This window comes from Protopterus annectens, chromosome 9.part0 (assembly GCF_019279795.1).
Source record: "Protopterus annectens isolate FY-2018-M chromosome 9.part0, PAN1.0, whole genome shotgun sequence".
NCBI lineage: Eukaryota > Metazoa > Chordata > Ceratodontiformes > Protopteridae > Protopterus > Protopterus annectens.
The window spans coordinates 1,916,646,811-1,916,664,339 of record NC_056743.1 but is presented as its reverse complement, the minus strand read 5'-3'; the positions used below and the strand labels follow the sequence as shown (position 1 = coordinate 1,916,664,339).

The window sequence follows — 17,529 nt, the reverse complement described above, 5'->3', positions numbered from 1 at the left end:
GATTTCCCGGATGTGCGTTGCCATTAGGAAGCGGTTGGTAGCTACCGCCCAGTGCCAAAGTCTCATGGCTTCTCTGCACAGTGGGTACGACCTGGTCCCGCCTTGCTTGTTTATATACCAAACTACCGACATGTTGTCGGATAGGATAGCAATCAGACCTTGCGGGAGAGCGTGATGGAGAGCTTGTAGTACCAGTAGCACCGCTCTCATTTCCAGGATATTGATGTGTAAATGCGCTTCCTGGGGTTGCCATGTGCCTTGGACAGACCTGTCCAGATAATGACCCCCCCACCCTACCTGGGAGGCGTCCGTGGTCACAGTGGCAACGGGGGAATGAAGGATAAAGGTCGCCCCTGGTCGAGATTGGATCGGAGGAGCCACCAACGCAGATCTCGACGGCAACTTTCCGTAATCATAACCAAGTGGTTCAAGGGAAGTTCCTGATAGGACCATTGAACTGAAAGTAGCCATTGCAGCACTCGCATGTGCAGTCTGGCTAAGGGGACTAGGAGAATAGTTGATGCCATCGACCCCAATACCTGCAGAATCAGATTGGCCGGAGCTCTTGATAGGGGGAGGCAGGATTGAACTTGATTCTGCAAAACCTGAATCCTTTCTGCCGGTAAGAAGGCGCGCATCCTTCTTGTGTCTAACTCTGCGCCTATAAAGGTAATACGCTGAAATGGCTGTAGCACAGATTTTTCCCAGTTGAAAGTGATTCCTAGGAAACGGCCCAAGCTGACTGTGGCCATGAGCGACTGAATTAGTAGATGCTTGGAGGTGGCAGTAAGGAGCCAGTCGTCTAGATATGGAAACACTTGGAATCCAAGACTTCTCAGGTAAGCAGTCACCACTGCCAGACACTTGGTGAACACCCTGGGGGCTGTGGTGAGACCAAAGGGCAGTGCTCGAAACTGGAAATGACTGTCTCCCAGGCGGAAGCGTAAATGACTCCTGGACTCTTGACTTATCAGAATGTGATAGTAAGCGTCCTTGAGATCTATGGAGCACATCCAGACATCCTTCTCCAATAGTGGGAGAATGGACTGAAGAGTGACCATTCGGAATTTGGACTTTTTCACAAAGCGATTCAATGAACTGAGGTCCAAAATGGGCCTGAAGTCCCCTGTCTTTTTTGGCACCAAAAATAGTCTTGAGTAAGTTCCTGATCCGTTCTGATCGGCGGGGACAGGCTGGATGACTCCTTTTTCTAGCAGCTTTGAAACGTCTATTGCTGCTTGATCCCGCTGACTGGGTGGCACGTCCGGGATTTCCCTGAAGGGAAGGGGGGGCTTGATGAAGGGAATGAGATAGCCTCCGGTAATAATCCGGAGCACCCACTGGTCGCTGGTAATAGCTTCCCAAGCCTGTGGGTGTTCCACAAAACGACCCCCGACTGGCTCCGGAGCTGCACAGTCGGGCACCAACTCAGGGATGGTGAGCATAGGAGGAACCACGAAAGGAATCGCGGTCTCCAGAGTTACGGGAGCCTCTGCCGCCTCTGGGACGGCGTCTTCCCGAATCCCCCCCCCGCCTCTAGAGGGGGGATCACTGGGTGGAGTAGGGAAAGACCTCTGAGTTTTCCTGGACCACATTTTCCCTCCTCTCTGGGCCTTGGGGTAAGGCCTAGAGGGAGCGGAAAAATGGGCCCCAACGGCAGTCAAGGTCTTGCCCTCCTGCTCGCACTGAGTCAGTGTGTCCTTCACCTTGGGTCCAAACAAAGAGGACCCATTAAAAGGGGCGTCGGCGAAGGAAGACTTGAAGGCCTCCGCAAAGGAACACAAGCATAACCAGGCGTGTGTCCTAAGGGCCACGACTGTTCCCGCTGCTCTACTCGCCCCCTCGGCCGCATACGAGATGAGCCTCATGGACGAGTTCACAATGGATGATAAGGTAGTCATCTGGGCGCCAACAGTGTGGGCTAACGCCTCAGGTAGATTACCTGTGAGGGACTCACCTAGCTCTTTAAGGAGGTCCCTTTGGAGCCTAGTAAAATGACACAGGTAATTCAGCGACCGTAAGGTAAAGGCCGCTGAAGAAAGGGTACGCTTCCGCACTATCCATGCTTGTGGAATCCTTATTAGGAGGGTGGATAGACATTGAAGCCCCTGCCACCCCCTGCTGTGTGGCAGATGCCACCACCATCGCATCTACAGGAACTCCTTTCGTTAAAAATTCCTTTTGAGGGGGGGGCTGAAAGGAATTTGTTGGGTCTTGCAGGCACCGGTTCCACAGAGTCAGGGTGCTCCCAAGCCCTTCGAGAAATTAAATCAAGTAACTCATCGAAGGGCGGAGACACCCAGGAGGCGGAGGGCTGGGCCTCAAGGCCTTGAGGAAGACTGACTCCTCAGCGGAAGGGGTTTTGGCCTGCCAATCTCCTCTCTGTCTCAGAATCTCAAGGATATCCGAGAAAGAGACATCATCCGAAGATGATTTTGGGGACCCCTCCGCATCATCGAGGTCAGTGTCAGATGTGATAGACTCATCTTGGGAGTCCACGTGCTTCCTCTTGCACAATTTCTTCCGTGGAAGCTCATCCGAAGCGGTTTCGGACGGACCCCCCGGAAGAAGGGAACCCCCCATGGGGGTATCCTCAGGCCCTGGGACCCCGCTGTCATGGGACTGCAGTACGCCAGAAGCACCAGTCTCTAGGTCTAGGGACGGTGAGATGGAAACCTGCTGAGCCAGCAAGGACATGGCCAGCGCGCTCCTCATGGCCTCAAAGGCAGGACCTCCAGACTCCATGGAGGACACTGGCCGAGAGACCACGACGGCACTAGGAATCCCCGCAGACGATGCTCCGAGGGGAAGACTAGGCACCGAGGCACCTAGCTCCAAGATGTTCCCCTCGGCCCCGGCTGAGGAAGTCCCAGTACCGAACCCCGAACCCGAGGACAGGGTAGGAACAATGGTCGGAACCGATACACTCCGAAGGGGTCTCGGTTCCGACTGTACGGCTCCGCCTTGCTCCACCATCACCGACTCCAACGGCTCCGAGGAAGTTGGAGGAGGAATCGAAAGCTTCGAGGGGGGGATTGGCTCCAGGGCCGAATGGGCTGGAGCCGAGACCATTTTTGCGAAAACCGGAGACTGGAAAAGCCTCTGAATAACTCTATCCAAATCCGAATCAGATAATTTGGAGGATCTAGAGGAAATAGAAAGGGGCCGAGACGACTTCTCTCTCGGCTCCGACAAGGTAGGGGACCGGCTCCGAAAGGGCTCCAACACTATCGGCGCCGGATCCGGCGCCGAAGGAGCTTTCGGAGCCGAGGGGGAAGAGTCTGAGCTGCACACCTCCATCGGCTCCGAGACCAATGGAACCGAGGGAGGTGATTCGCCTCTCGATGCTCCAACCTGCGGCTCCGAAACTAATGGAGCCGAGGAAAGAGGCATTGAGGCAGACCCTTCGACCCTCGGCTCCGAAGTCAGTGGAGCCGAGGAAGAAGAGGTCAACTTATGCTTCTTAGTAGTCGGCTCCGACGGACTGGTCGGAGCCGATGACCTTTCTTTTAGAAGCAGTAGCAGAAGATGAAGCCAAAGCTTCCTCAAAGGAGGGCTTAATAAGGCCCTTCAGGATTAATTTATTTTTACGTTCTTGAAGAACCCTAGCGGAAAAGGCATGGCACACACTACATGTCTCTTGCAAATGCTTTGGCCCTAAACAATAAACGCAAATGGCATGACTATCCGTGATAGACATTTTATAATTGCACTTAGTGCACTTTTTAAAACCAGATTTCTGCTCTTTAGCCATTTTCACCAACAACTAATGGAATAGTGGAACAATCTAACTGCCACACAAAAAACAGTACTTCACCAAAACTTTAAGCGCGAGAATAGGGCGCGAGCCCTCTGAACACAAGATTTACCTCACAAGGAGAAAGAACAACAACAACAAAGGAAACACAACGATGGGCAAAAGCCCTCTAACTTAAACGGGCTTTACCCGGAGAAGAAAAAGGAATAAAAAGGACAACACACTCACTCCACTAAGAAGGGCAAGGGCCCTCTAACTTAAATGGGCCTTGCCCGAAGTACCAACAGATACAAAAATGCCAATAACACTCAAACAATACACAAACTTAAGAATAGCTGTTAAAACAGCTGTTGATTGAATTTATGAGGAAACCCCAGGTCAAAAGACCAGAAAAAAGAAGAAAATACACTTAGCTCCAGCCAAGTCGAAACCACGTCTAGCTTGATAAAGCGGCAAACGAGATCTGGGGAAGCAGGTGTGGTGCATCCTGGGATAGAGGGTAGCCCAGCCAATAAGAGACTTCATTCTAGTATACTAGTTGGCCGAGTTGGAGCCGATGGATCGGCTCCGAACCCATCAGTTATGAATGTAGGCGAGATAGGATCCCATTACATCTTCTTTATGTGAAATTGTTCAATCTCGCCGTTTGTTCTTACGCATGGGTAGCGTCCCTAGCTCCTTTACCCTGGGTGGCTCATGGGAGAATGTTCCTGAGGACAGTGGAACCAAAGGAGGCCATATCTTTGGAGTTCTTGTCCAACTTATAATGGAGAATGAAGGTATGAGGCTTTGCCCAGGTTGCTGCTGCACAAATAGTATCCAATGGCAAACGGGCTGCATGGGCTAGAGATGTGGCCATCGCCCTGGTAGAATGAGCCTTGGGTTGAAAAGGTAATTGCTGTTTCGTCTGTGAATAGATAAATTTAATACAATCCGTGAGCCATTTAGACAAGGTAACTTTCGTAAACGCCATACCTTTTTTTTGGTCAGCAAAGGATATAAATAGCTGGTCTGATTTTCTGTCATCTTTTGTCCTTTGCAAATAAAACCTGAGTTGTCTGTGGACGTCTAACTTACGCAGCATATATTCCAACTTGTTAGTGTGATTTCTGAAAAAGGTGGGAAGTTCGATGGATTGGTTAATATTTGAAAGTGAACAAACTTTTGGGAGAAAAGACGGATTGGTGCGTAATGTCACTCTATCCGAGTGGAAAATCAAGTAGGGAGGTCGAACAGATAGCGCATGTAATTCCGAAATTCTACGAGCAGAAGTTATAGCCACCAAGAATAAGTTTTTCCATGACACGAACTTAAGAGAGGCTGTGGAGGCTGGTTCAAAAGGGGGTAACATCAACTGGGATAAAATTAGGTTAAGATTCCAAGGAGCAACTGGGTTACGAATGGAAGGACGGAGGTGAAAAGTGCCTTTCATAAACGCCTTGCAAAGTCTGTGGGACATGATGGAAGAATTTCTTTCACCCACATGAAAGTTCGATATGGCCGCCAGTTGGACTCTAACTGTGGACGATGATGCTCCTTATTCAAAGATCTTAGACAGAAACTCCAAAATTTTGTGCACCGGTGCTTCTGTTGGATCTAATCCTTGTTGTAATGCCCAATAGGAAAAACGTTTCCACTTGCTCCAGTAAGTCTTTGTAGTGGATGGTTTAAGAGAGGAAACAATTATGCGTTTAACCGCAGGGGACAAAAGGCTTGACCTGGCTAGGATGGGAAGAGGAGCAGCCAAGCTGTCAATTTTAGGGCCTGCAGGGATGGATGAGGGGCTCCTGACGCATGGGTCAAAAGGTCTGGAACTGGGTCCAGAATCCATAGCTCCTCGATTTGATGGGCCTGAAGAAAGGGGAACCAGATCTGTCGGGGCCAAAATGGGGCTATTAGAATTATGGTCCTTTCCAGACGTTTGGCTTTCTGTAGAAACCTGGGGATTAACGGAATGGGTGGAAAAGCATAAAGGAGACCCGGGGGCCAATCGTGAACCAGTGAATCTCTGGGGACGCTCCCTGGTGGAGGGAGAAGGGCAAAGTAGCTTCTGCATTTGGCATTCATCGGCGATGCAAAAAGGTCGCAGCAAGGCTGGCCCCACTTGCGGAATATCGCTTCCGCCACTTGAGATTTCAGAGACCACTCTTGAGGTAACAGGATGGCTCTGCTCAACCTGTCCGCAATTACGTTGGACGTCCCGGGAATGTGCGTTGCTATCAGAAAGCGTCCGGTGGAGACAGCCCATTGCCAGATCCTGAGGGCCTCTCTGCATAGTGGATAAGATCTTGTTCCTCCCTGTTTGCTGATGTACCAGACCACTGACATGTTGTCTGTCTGGACTGCCACTGTTCCTTGAGGTAAGACGCTGTGAAAGTGCTGCAACGCTAGAAACACCGCTCTTAGCTCTAGGACATTGATGTGCAGATTGCATTCTGTTCTGGACCATTGACCTTGGACCGTCTTTCCCTGGAACAAACCCCCCCCACCCGATCAGGGAAGCGTCCGTGGTTATTGTCGCTATTGGGGTTGGTAGGGTAAAAGGTCGACCTTGTGTCAAGTCTTGAGATAGCATCCACCATCGCAGATCCTGCTTGCAGCAGGATGTGATCAGAATTTCGTGTGACAACGGCAGGTGCTGATAGGACCACTGGGCGAACAGTAGCCATTGAAGGATCCTCATGTGCATTCTTCCTAGAGGGACTGCAACCAGTGCAGCTGACATTAATCCCAGGACTCTCAAAACCTGTTCTGCTGTTGCTTTTGTCTTTTGAAGGAGTACTGCAATTTGCTCCCTTAGTTTTGAAACCCTTTCTGGTGGAAGCCTGACCCTGACCAAAGTAGTGTCCAGTTCTGCCCCTATAAATGAGATATGCTGTGATGGCGATAAGGTAGATTTTTCGAAATTGATTGTAACGCCAAGATGGGAACAAAGACTGATTGTGTAATCTCTTGCTTGGAGCAGATGATACTCGGTGGTGGCAGAGAGGAGCCAGTCGTCTAGATACGGAAACACCCGGAATCCTTGTTGTCTCAAGTGAGACACTACTACTGCCATACACTTGGTGAACACCCTGGGGGCTGAGGTAAGGCCAAACGGCAGAGCTCGAAACTGAAAATGATTGGCTCCTAGCCGGAAGCGCAGGAATCTCCTGGACGGTCTGGCCATTTTTATATGGTAGTGCGCGTCCTTGAGATCTATAGAGCACATCCAGTCTCCTTCCTGCAGAAAAGGAAGGATTGATTGTAGCGTGACCATCCGAAACTTCTCCTTCACTACGAAGGTGTTTAATTTGCTGAGATCCAGAATTGGTCTCCAGTCCCTTGTCTTCTTTGGAACTAAAAAGAACCTTGAGTAAGTTCCGGATCCTATTTGGTCTGCCGGGACTGCTTGGATGGCTCTTTTTCTGAGCAGCTTCTGGATCGCTAAGGCTGCCTGATTCCGCAGATTGGGTGGAACGTCTGGGAATCTTTTGGTGGTAGGGGGAACGTTTATGAATTTTATGTCGTAACCTCTGGTAATTACCACGAATCTGAAGTTAAATTTCGCCAGGCCAGCGGGTACAAAGTTAAGCGTCCCCCGACTGCCTCCAGAGCAGTACAGTCGGGCCCCCTCTCATGAGTGCTGGAAGGGCTTGTCTGTCGCCCTGGTTTTGCGGACCCCCTCTGCCACTTGGTCGGCGTCTTCCATTCCTTCCCCCTCCTCTGCCTCTGGAAGGGGCATTATCACTCTGTGTGGACTGAAAGGAACCCTGTGTCTTACGGAACCACATCTTTCCGCCTCTTTGCCCTTTGGGGTATGGTCTGGAAGGGGTGGAAAAACGGACTCCTACAGCAGATAGGGTCTTCTCTTCTTGCTCACACCTAGTGAGGGTCTCCTTTACTTTGGGGCCAAAAAGAGAGGCACCATCAAACGGGACATTAGTAAAGGAAGACTTGAAGGATTCCGCAAAGGAGCACAGCCACAGCCAGGATTGTCTCCTAAGTGCAATCGCTGAAGCTGCGGCTCTACTCGCACCTTCGGCCGCATATGAAATGAGCCTCATGGAGGAGTTGACTACAGAGTTAAGGGTATTAAGTTGTGCTGTCACTTTCTCGGTAACAGCAGCATCTGTACGACCCTGGAGAGTATCTCCGAGTTCCTTGAGAAGATCCCTCTGTAAACGCGTAAAATGCATCAAGTAGTTCAGCGATCGCATGGAAAAAGTCGCAGAACTGAAAACGCACTTCCCATATCTGTCCATCGTCCTAGAATCCTTATTAGGAGGATGGACAGCGGTAGAGGACTCTGACATGTCCTTCTTAGTGGCTGCCGCCACCACCATAGTATCCACTGGAACACCCTTGGTAAGAAAACTCTTGTCCTGGGGGGCTGTTATAAACTTATTAAGTCTGCGGGGAACTAGTTCCACCGTGTCAGGTGTCTCCCAAGCCTTACGAGCTATCAAGTCCATAAGTTCGTCAAAGGGAGGGGTCACCCAGGAGGTAGAAGGTAGAGCCCCGAATGCCTTCAGCAATACTGATTCATCCACAGAAGTGTTAAGTGGCTGCCAATCTCCCCTCTGTTTTAGGATCTCCAGGATGTCCGCAAAGGAGACATCCTCCGAGGGGGACCGTGGGGACCCTTCTGCTTCATCTAAATCTGTATCTGATGTAAGAGATTCCTGTGGGGAATCTATGTGCCTCCTCTTGCACAGTTTTTTCCTTGGTACTTCTTCAGATGGGGCTTCTGGAGAAGCATCCGAGGAACCGGGAGCACCCTCTGGGGGCAACTGAGGCATTGGGTCTCGACGCTTTGTAGGAGCCGAGGATACAGAAGTCGAACGTGGGCCCTTAGGGGGAGGAGAAGAAGAATCTGATGAGATATGTGTCTGTTTTGACAAGACCTTCCTCATGGCGTCGAAGGCACCGGTACCCGGATCCGAAGACCTTCCTGGTTTCGAGAAACCAGGAACAATCCCCGAGACCGAGGGTCCGGGCTCCGACCCAGAGGACGGTACCGAACTAATCTGAGCCGAGGCTCCTAGGGGGAGAGTCGGTACCGACAGCTCGGTTCGACTGTCCGCCCCGGAACCCAGGAATGATAGTCGGCTCCGGGACCCCTCGATCCGTTCCGAGGGCGTCGAGGTCAACGGTACCAAAAGCACGGCTGTAGGCTTCGGTATCGATGGTTCTACTATCATCGGAACTTCGACTCTCGGCTCCGAAGACTCGACAGGTCTCGGAGGAGGAGTAGTAGATGACCCAGGGAGGGCTTCGAGTTTCGAAACCAGCTGGGACGAAACTTCGATCAATTTGGAAAGGGCCAAGTTCTCCATTAACTTTTGTATCACTCGATCCACATCCGAATCAGATAAGGGTCTCGAAGAGTGGGTCGAAGGGGCCGAAGTCGTCACCAAGTGAAGGATCGATGGCGGCAGAACCTTCGAGACCGGCTCCAAGACCGGAGTCTCGATCAAAGATATACATTCGACAGCCGACTCCGAAGTCTGTGGAGCCGGTCTCCGAATCTTAATGAAGGTGCTTGGAGCCAATGACTTTGGCTCCGACACTCTCGAAGACTTGGACCCCTTCGAAGACTTGGATACCAATTCAGCCTTGTCAAGGGCCTCCTGAAATTCGGGCTTTAATAAACCTCTGTCTACTAACTTCCTGCGTCTCTCCATCATGACCCTCCCACTGAAGGAATGACAAATAGAACAGTCCTCCTGTAAGTGGAGAGGGCCAAGACAGTAGATGCAGGAAGAGTGGTTATCCGTGATGGACATTTTCTGTCCGCACTGACATTTCTTAAAGCCTGATTTTTCTTTCTCAGACATGTTGAAAAAGCCAGACATATATATAAACACCTGAAAAAAGGAAAAAAAATAAAGGTATGTATATAACACACACACACAAAAAGGAGTAAGGACTTAAGCCTTTCCTAAAGAAAAAACACCTGTTAAAACAGACAGGATAATAGGCCTAAAAAATTGCCTTTAGAAAACTTTATAAAAATAATAATAGTAATAATAATAATATAACACTCTCACTACAACTACACTAGAAAAAGACTAATATATATTTCTCAAATATCTATACTAAATAAAGTTAAGTTAGAGAAAACTTCGAAAAAATTGAAAAACTTTACTGGCCCGAGCTTCTGCGATGCATCTGCTGTCGCAGCAAACTAGAGCTGGGGATTAGCACTAGGGGATTGTGGAATAGGACTGTGCCTCGAGCTTTCTCAAGATGCAGAGCTTTAGAAGTGGCCATCTCGGAGCCGAGGATCGGCTCCGAACCCATGCGTAAGAACAAACGGCGAGACTGAACAATTTCACATAACTGCTTAAAGAACTTATCACCAATAAGGAAGTGCAGGTCATGAAGCCGGACAAGGGTGGGGGAATGGTAATCATGTCTAGGAGGGACTACCTTGACAGAATGTTTAAATGTGTTTGACGAGGATCACTATGAACAGACCTCTTTGAATTTTATTAACATTTCCTACCAGAAAGTTAGGATATGTTTGAAAGATATAAAATGAAGAAAGGCAACAATCAGGAACCTGAATCAAGGACCAACAATGAAAACCAAGAGAATTTATTCACAGACACGTCCACTGACTAAGCGCTTTCACCTAAAAAGGCATCCTCAGAGTCAGTTGGAAAATCACAGTCAACATATAAATACATAATTAAAACTAATTAAATAATGACATCACATTTTAAATACACCAATGAGCCCAAGCACTGCCTCAACACAATTAAAGGTACAAAACCCATTCAAGTATAGTTCTGAAATGTTGAAAAATTGAAACACAAAATAATTCACAACAATTAACTACATGCTGTAACTTATACATATACACATACACTTATGTATAAAAATAAATTAAATTAAATTAAATTAATATAAAATAAAATACATATACCTCAGCCTGTAAACTTTAAAAGTGATGACTCTGTTAAACAAAATAGAATAGGTACAGTGTGCCACAATGCCATCCCCCTTCAAATTAAATACAACTTGCTTTCTGTTTTAACACTGGTTTGATGGATATACATTCATTAATACCCGGCACCTCGTGGCATTCAATCTCACCTGCCATTGAACTTCTAAGAGGGCCACCTTGTTGCTTATATCACCCCTTGATCATCATACACCCTGTCAATGACAAAAACAAGAACTTTTTAAAATTCCTGCAAGAACAACTATGCAAAAACAACGCATTATGTGCATCCTTACTCTTTATGCCATGATATGCTCACTTATTCGATCTCAACCTACGTGTGGTCATCCCAATGTAGAATCGTCACATGTACTACAAGAAGCCACATAAACTAAACATTTTGTATTACAATTACACTGACCTGGGCATGCAATTGTACGATCAAAACCTTTTACAACCAGGTGTGTACCCTCACAAATGAATCTACAAACTCTACACCTACCACACTTAGACATAATTGATTTCCTGACCCTGGGCACCCTTTCCATAATTGCTTTTAGGTTAACTCCTTTGCTAAACACAATCCTAGGTGCCTTCCCAATTATGTCCTTGGTGTCCTTGTTCAAACAATGCTTCCATACTTCACGCATCAAGCTGCAATGACAGTGGCCTTCTCATTATAGTTAAGAACCAAGCAGGCTTTATTCTTCCTGCATCCTTGTTCATGTTGTTCAACTCCATATTGCTCGCCCCATTAACTTCCCTCTCAATATAGGTTCAAATACAGTATTCCTTTTCCTAATTACTTCCTTTTGACTTTTAATAAAAGGTTAAGTGGATACCCCTATCCATAAACATACCCACAAGTTTGTATATTTCCTCTCTAAAAGAGTGTCATCACTGATTATCCTAGATAGCCGTACCATTTGTCCTTTGCCACCCCTTTTTTGATAAAAGGTGACAACTGGAAAAATGTAAAAAGGAGTTGGAATAGCTATCTTTCCTATATAATGTACTAACCAAACCTTCATGATCCTTAAAAATTGTCAAATCCAAATAGTTCACCCTATCCACACAGTATGTATATGTGAATCGCAAAAAACTAGTAGAGGAATTGATATACTCCATGAACTCATTGACACTGCTCTCATCACCATCCCATAGGATAAGTAAATCATCCAAGTATCTGTTGTACAACACTACTTTCTCCCAAAATCTGGATTGAAAAATGCAGGTTCTCTCCCATGCCAATAGTACAAGGTTTGCAAAACTGGTGCATCTTGCACCCATGGCTACTCCCGAGCACTGTTGATATATCTCTCCTTCAAATTTGATGAAATTATTTTTCAAAACAGTTTCCATCAAATCACAAATCATATTGATCTTACTTTTGTCAAAACTGGAACTTAGCAGTAAACTTTCCCAAACATTTCCATACCTTCACCATGCGGAATCACGAAAACAAATTCACAACATCCACTGTCAAAAACAAAATTCCTAGTACACATAACAAAAGCCTTCAATGTCTCCAAACAGTGCCAGGAATCCTTAATAATATGGACTGGATCACTCACAACTGTATTGCATACTTGATCCACAAAGGCTGCAAGCGGTTCGGTCTTGGAACCCTGGCAGATACAATAGGTCTAAAATGTAGCTGCTCCAGCCCTTTGTGTACTTTCGGTATACCAAAATGTTTGGAGTAACAGGGTATCTAACTGTAAGAAAATCAAATTCGACTCTGTAATTTCACCTTGAAATAGGGCATCCAACAAATACAAATCAATTCTTCTATAGGCCACGCTCATTTCATTAACCGATACCCTTGTGTAAGTATCTGTATCTCCAAGTAAACCCATCATGGATGTCAAATAATCCATTTGGTTCATCAGCACCATTCCTCCCCCTTTATCAGGTTTCATGCATCTAATACTATTCAAGATTCCAGCTCTTTAAGAACATTTCTCTCAAGGGGTCAGGTTATCAGAACTAACATCCCTTCTACCACATATCCTCCTAACCTCAAACTCCATCAGATTCTCCAAGACTGAAACCACATAACTACTGGGCGGTATGAATGTACTCTTCCTTTTTAACTTGGAGTCACTGTTGTCACAATCCACACCCTTCTTATCATGATAGTATAGTTCCAGATTCAGTCTCCTCATAAACAACTTAATGTTAATCAAAACCTTCGAGACATCCAATCTGAAACTAGGTACAAAACTAGTTCCTTTAGTAAACAACTGAAAATGTACATCCCCAACAACCATATCAGTGTAATTGTATATAAAAAAACCTTGTTGCTTGATAATTTTACACTCAACACATGTCACACTGGAATTATTACTTGCACACCCGGTTGTGATGCATTTTTGTCTGCACTCCAATCCATTACTATTGTTGTCACTGATACAATAAGGCAATACTATTTCATGTAAATTGCCCATATCATCAGAATCATTCACTTCTAAATCATCTCTGTTAACAAAGCAATCACTATTGTTACTATTGCACATAACATCATCATGTAATATACTGCATTCATTACAAAACACACCCCCCCCATTATTGACACACATTAAAACATCAGTGTAATTGGGCTCAACACATAAATTTTTAACATCAAAATCTAAATTAACAAATGTCCCTAGAGCCTCTTCAATTGATGGCCTCGGACTGCTGTCTAAATGTCTGTCCACCCTCATCGGTCTCGGTCTTTGTTCCTCAGTCTCTCGGACCTCGAGGTCCCATTTCCTGCTCCAAAAACTTCCTCCTCGAAACCAATGTCATGTACTGCAGTCTGGGCCATATCAGAGTGACTAACATGGCCAGAGACAGATCTACCTTGCCCCACCCCAACCTGATGAACAATGTCACCAGTCCGTTTATATTGCAATTTATTGCCTGGGGGGTAGGCAGTATGATTTTGATAGTCAAGTTTGTCTCTGGCTAACTTTTATGTTTCAATGCCTTACTTTTGGCCACAAATGCTTCCAGGTTCCTAAGAACCCTGTGGAATTTTTCCTCATATTGAAAAAAAATTAAGTCTGTGGTAATGCTTTCATGCAGTCTACAAATTTCCCCTCGCAGTGTTATTAACCTGGTCACATTGTTCTTAATAACAATATCTAACATATCCAACCCTGCTTTGTCAAACAGGGTGATCAGTTCAGAGAAGGCTTCACTGCCTTCTTCAATTCCCATCGGCTGCTTCCATAGCAGCCCTTTAGGCACCTGTTTAAGTGCCTTGGACTGCTCAAGGAACAAATTATCAAGCTGGAGCGCCCTATATTTGACACAAAGCTTGTCATACCTTGCTATCTGCTCCTCCAGGGTCTGGAAACTCGCCAACTGCATATCCGAACGAACCAAGCCGTTAATATCCACGGAAAATAGCGGAGCCTCCAGCCATGACTGCAAATCATGGCTCCGTTTCTTCTTTGCTCCCCGACAAGGCCCCTCTAGCAGGTCCATTCCGATTGGTTGAAGCAGCACCAACACCGTCAGACCCACCCCGATTGGTCCCTGTAGCTGCCACACCAGAATCCGAACTTCACGAACAGCCAAACACCAGGCAACTCAAACCCGTTGTTTCCTTGTGTTAGAAACAACATTTGCAAAGGTATCCAACCTATTGTAATTCTGCCCTGGTGGAATAGAGTCAGTGTCATTGACAGGGAATGGAGGGTAAATAGTTGAACTTTGTCAGTAGGACTGACACACGATATCTCCATCTTTAGCATTGTCCCTCTCATAGGTTTTAACAGTTTTGTACTGCAAAGGAAAGTTCCTTTAAAGCGTTCTCCATGGTTTCGCCAACCCACGATCCAGAAACCAATGCTGCCACACACAAGAATTCAAGCAACCAAATGCAACCCTACAAAAGGGCACAGCAAAAATATAAAATGAAGAAAGGCAACAATCAGGAACCTGAATCAAGGACCAACAATGAAAACCAAGAGAATTTATTCACAGACACGTCCACTGACTAAGCGCTTTCACCTAAAAAGGCATCCTCAGAGTCAGTTGGAAAATCACAGTCAACATATAAATACATAATTAAAACTAATTAAATAATGACATCACATTTTAAATACACCAATGAGCCCAAGCACTGCCTCAACACAATTAAAGGTACAAAACCCATTCAAGTATAGTTCTGAAATGTTGAAAAATTGAAACACAAAATAATTCACAACAATTAACAATTAACAATGTTTGAAAGATATGTTTGATCAGGGTGAAATTACCTTCGAAACATATGAGTTTTTACAAGTAAAATTTCCAAGAGTACCCACCCTGTTCGGCATCCCAAAAATACATAAGAACTTGTCTGACCCTCCCCATTGCGGCCGATAGTTAGTGGCAGCACTTCTATTACTCATTCTATGGCCGTGTATATAGACCAGAAAGTTAAGGCATTTGTTCAAGCCGAGAACCATAGTATTGAGGACTCGTGGGATTTTTTGTATAAACCGAGGAATGTTCATTATACGCACCAATTGGCTTTTGTCACTATAGATGTAGTTAATCTGTTTAATGTGATTCCTTAGGATGAAGGATTGGAAATGTTCCACGATTTCCTGTTGGAATCTAAAGCTTTTAGTAACAATGAAATTAATGTTTTGGACACATTGATGGAAATGGTGTTAAGAAACAATTTTGTATTCATTGATGGACAGTTTTTTCAACAAAGCTATGGGGGCAAGTTGTGCCCCTGTATTTGGTAATACTGTACTCCTACAATGGGAGAAAAGTTATTTGTTTAACAGAAGTGAATTACCTGGTTGGTACCTATATACTAGGTTTTTGGACAATATTTTTATAGCATGGGATTCAAGTGACAGTGAAACTAAAGATTTTTTAGAATATGTGCACTCTACTACTTCCTTTCTTAAATTTACTTACACTTATAGTACAACAGAAATTAGTTATTTGGATGTATTAATTACTAAAGACGAGAATCAGCGGGTTATACAAAGTAACATCTATAGGAAAAGTAATTATTCTAATAGTCTTCTTCACTATGACAGCTGCCACCCGGTTCATCAAAAAAAGGAATTGTTAAAGGGCAATACATTAGGTTAGCCCGTACGATTACTGATAATGGAACTTTTGAAAGGGAGTGTAACACATTAAAAAACATGTTTGTTTCTAGAAGCTACCCTGAAATTGTTATTCATCAAATTCAAGATTAAATTTTCTTGAGAAGGAATAGGGGCTCTATTAAACCTATTATGTACGAAACTGATTACATGTATACTGATCACACTAACAGTAGTAGTAACACCTACAAGTGTTCTTTCATTACTACATATACACTGGATTTTCCGATGGTTAAGCAGATTATTACCAATAGTTGGGCTTTTCTTCAGGGTTTTGAAGGTTTAAAGGACATATTGGGTGAGAGATCTAGTTTCGTTACTAGGCGTGCCAAATGTTTAAAGAGTTTTTTAGAGGTTGATGACAGAGGTAATGAGTTTTATAGTACAAGAAAAATTGGTACTTTTAAATGTGGGAGCTGTAGTCAATGCTCTTGTATAATGGAAACTGATCAGGTTAAGGTTAATAATATTAAAATAAGAATTAATTCACATTTTAATTTTAAAACAGAGGGGGTGATTTATTTAGCTATTTGTCAAAGGTGCCCAAGTTTTTATGTTGGAAAAACTGTGCGTCAATTTAGGGAGAGAATATACGAACATTTGAATGACATAAAAAATAGGAAGATGAGTAACTCCCTTTATTGTCACCTAAAGAATTTTCCTGAACATGTTTTTTTATTTGTTGGTTTGGACACAGTTGTTAAGCAGCATTGGGGTGGACCATGGTGTGATTTAATAGAGTATAAAGAGTTGCTATGACAACTCAAATTAAATGCCACAGCCCCCCCATGGACTCAACAAATCCATTTCTATATATAGTGTTTTAAGGTTAAAATCTTATTATGTATGAACTTTGATATGTGTGATTTTATAATATAATGAATTTTAGATTTAGATTCAACATATTTACATTGTTTAATATATTTATTTAAATAGTATTACATTTTTAATTTTTGGTATAAATATAACTATATAACCTTAATATATATATATATTTATTTGGGGTAATGTGCTTAGGACTTTAACAATTAATTAGGTCAGGTGATTAACTGTTCTTATTTAAAGGGAATCAGGTTGTTAGAGTTTGGATTCTGATGAAGTTGTGTTATAGTCTTATGAAAGCGCTCAATCCTGTTTCATTAAAGTTTTTCAAGAAGGACATTCCTATGGCTTTTTTTCCAGTGGATTTGTACTTCATTTGGTTACTGGTTGCTGTCCTTTACTACTGCCATGCACTTAGGTTCATAGGTAGGTATTAGGCTATTGGCCCAAGGGCCTAAGCAAGCCTAGCCAACAAGGTTCCCTGGCTTACGCCACCCAAGAAAGTTATTTTCCTGTGCCCCTGTCCAGCAGAGCCACAGAAGTGATCCCTGGGGTGTATTTCCTATTTCCCATCCACTCATCAAGATTTTTATTGAACAGTGCTAATGAGGAACTTTGCTTGACATAGATGGGTAGCTTGCATAGGAAGTCTCTGGGACAGGAATCTATCCCTCCAGCATGTCCTGTTTATTGTGTTGACAAGGTTTAGGTCCCTAGAGCATGTAGCTCAGACGGATTGGGATTTCTTTAGGTGTTGCATGTCCAACAGCTCTGGGTTTGACATAGCTTTATATGTTAGGCAGAGATGACCTCAGAGTAGGCGATATGCTATGGAGTAAAGCTGGAGTTTTTTGGTGAACACTCTGGGGACTGTGGCGAGACTGAAGAACAGGGCTCTGAAGTGATAATGA

The 17,529-nt window shown here is 44.8% G+C and overlaps 1 protein-coding gene across 1 annotated transcript in view; it reads right to left on the bottom strand.

The window, feature by feature from the left end:
- The window catches only part of LOC122810830 (voltage-dependent P/Q-type calcium channel subunit alpha-1A-like), a 954,642-nt gene that overhangs the window by 165,074 nt on the left and 772,039 nt on the right, over window positions 1-17,529 (bottom strand). The gene's annotated exons all lie outside the window — the stretch shown is intronic.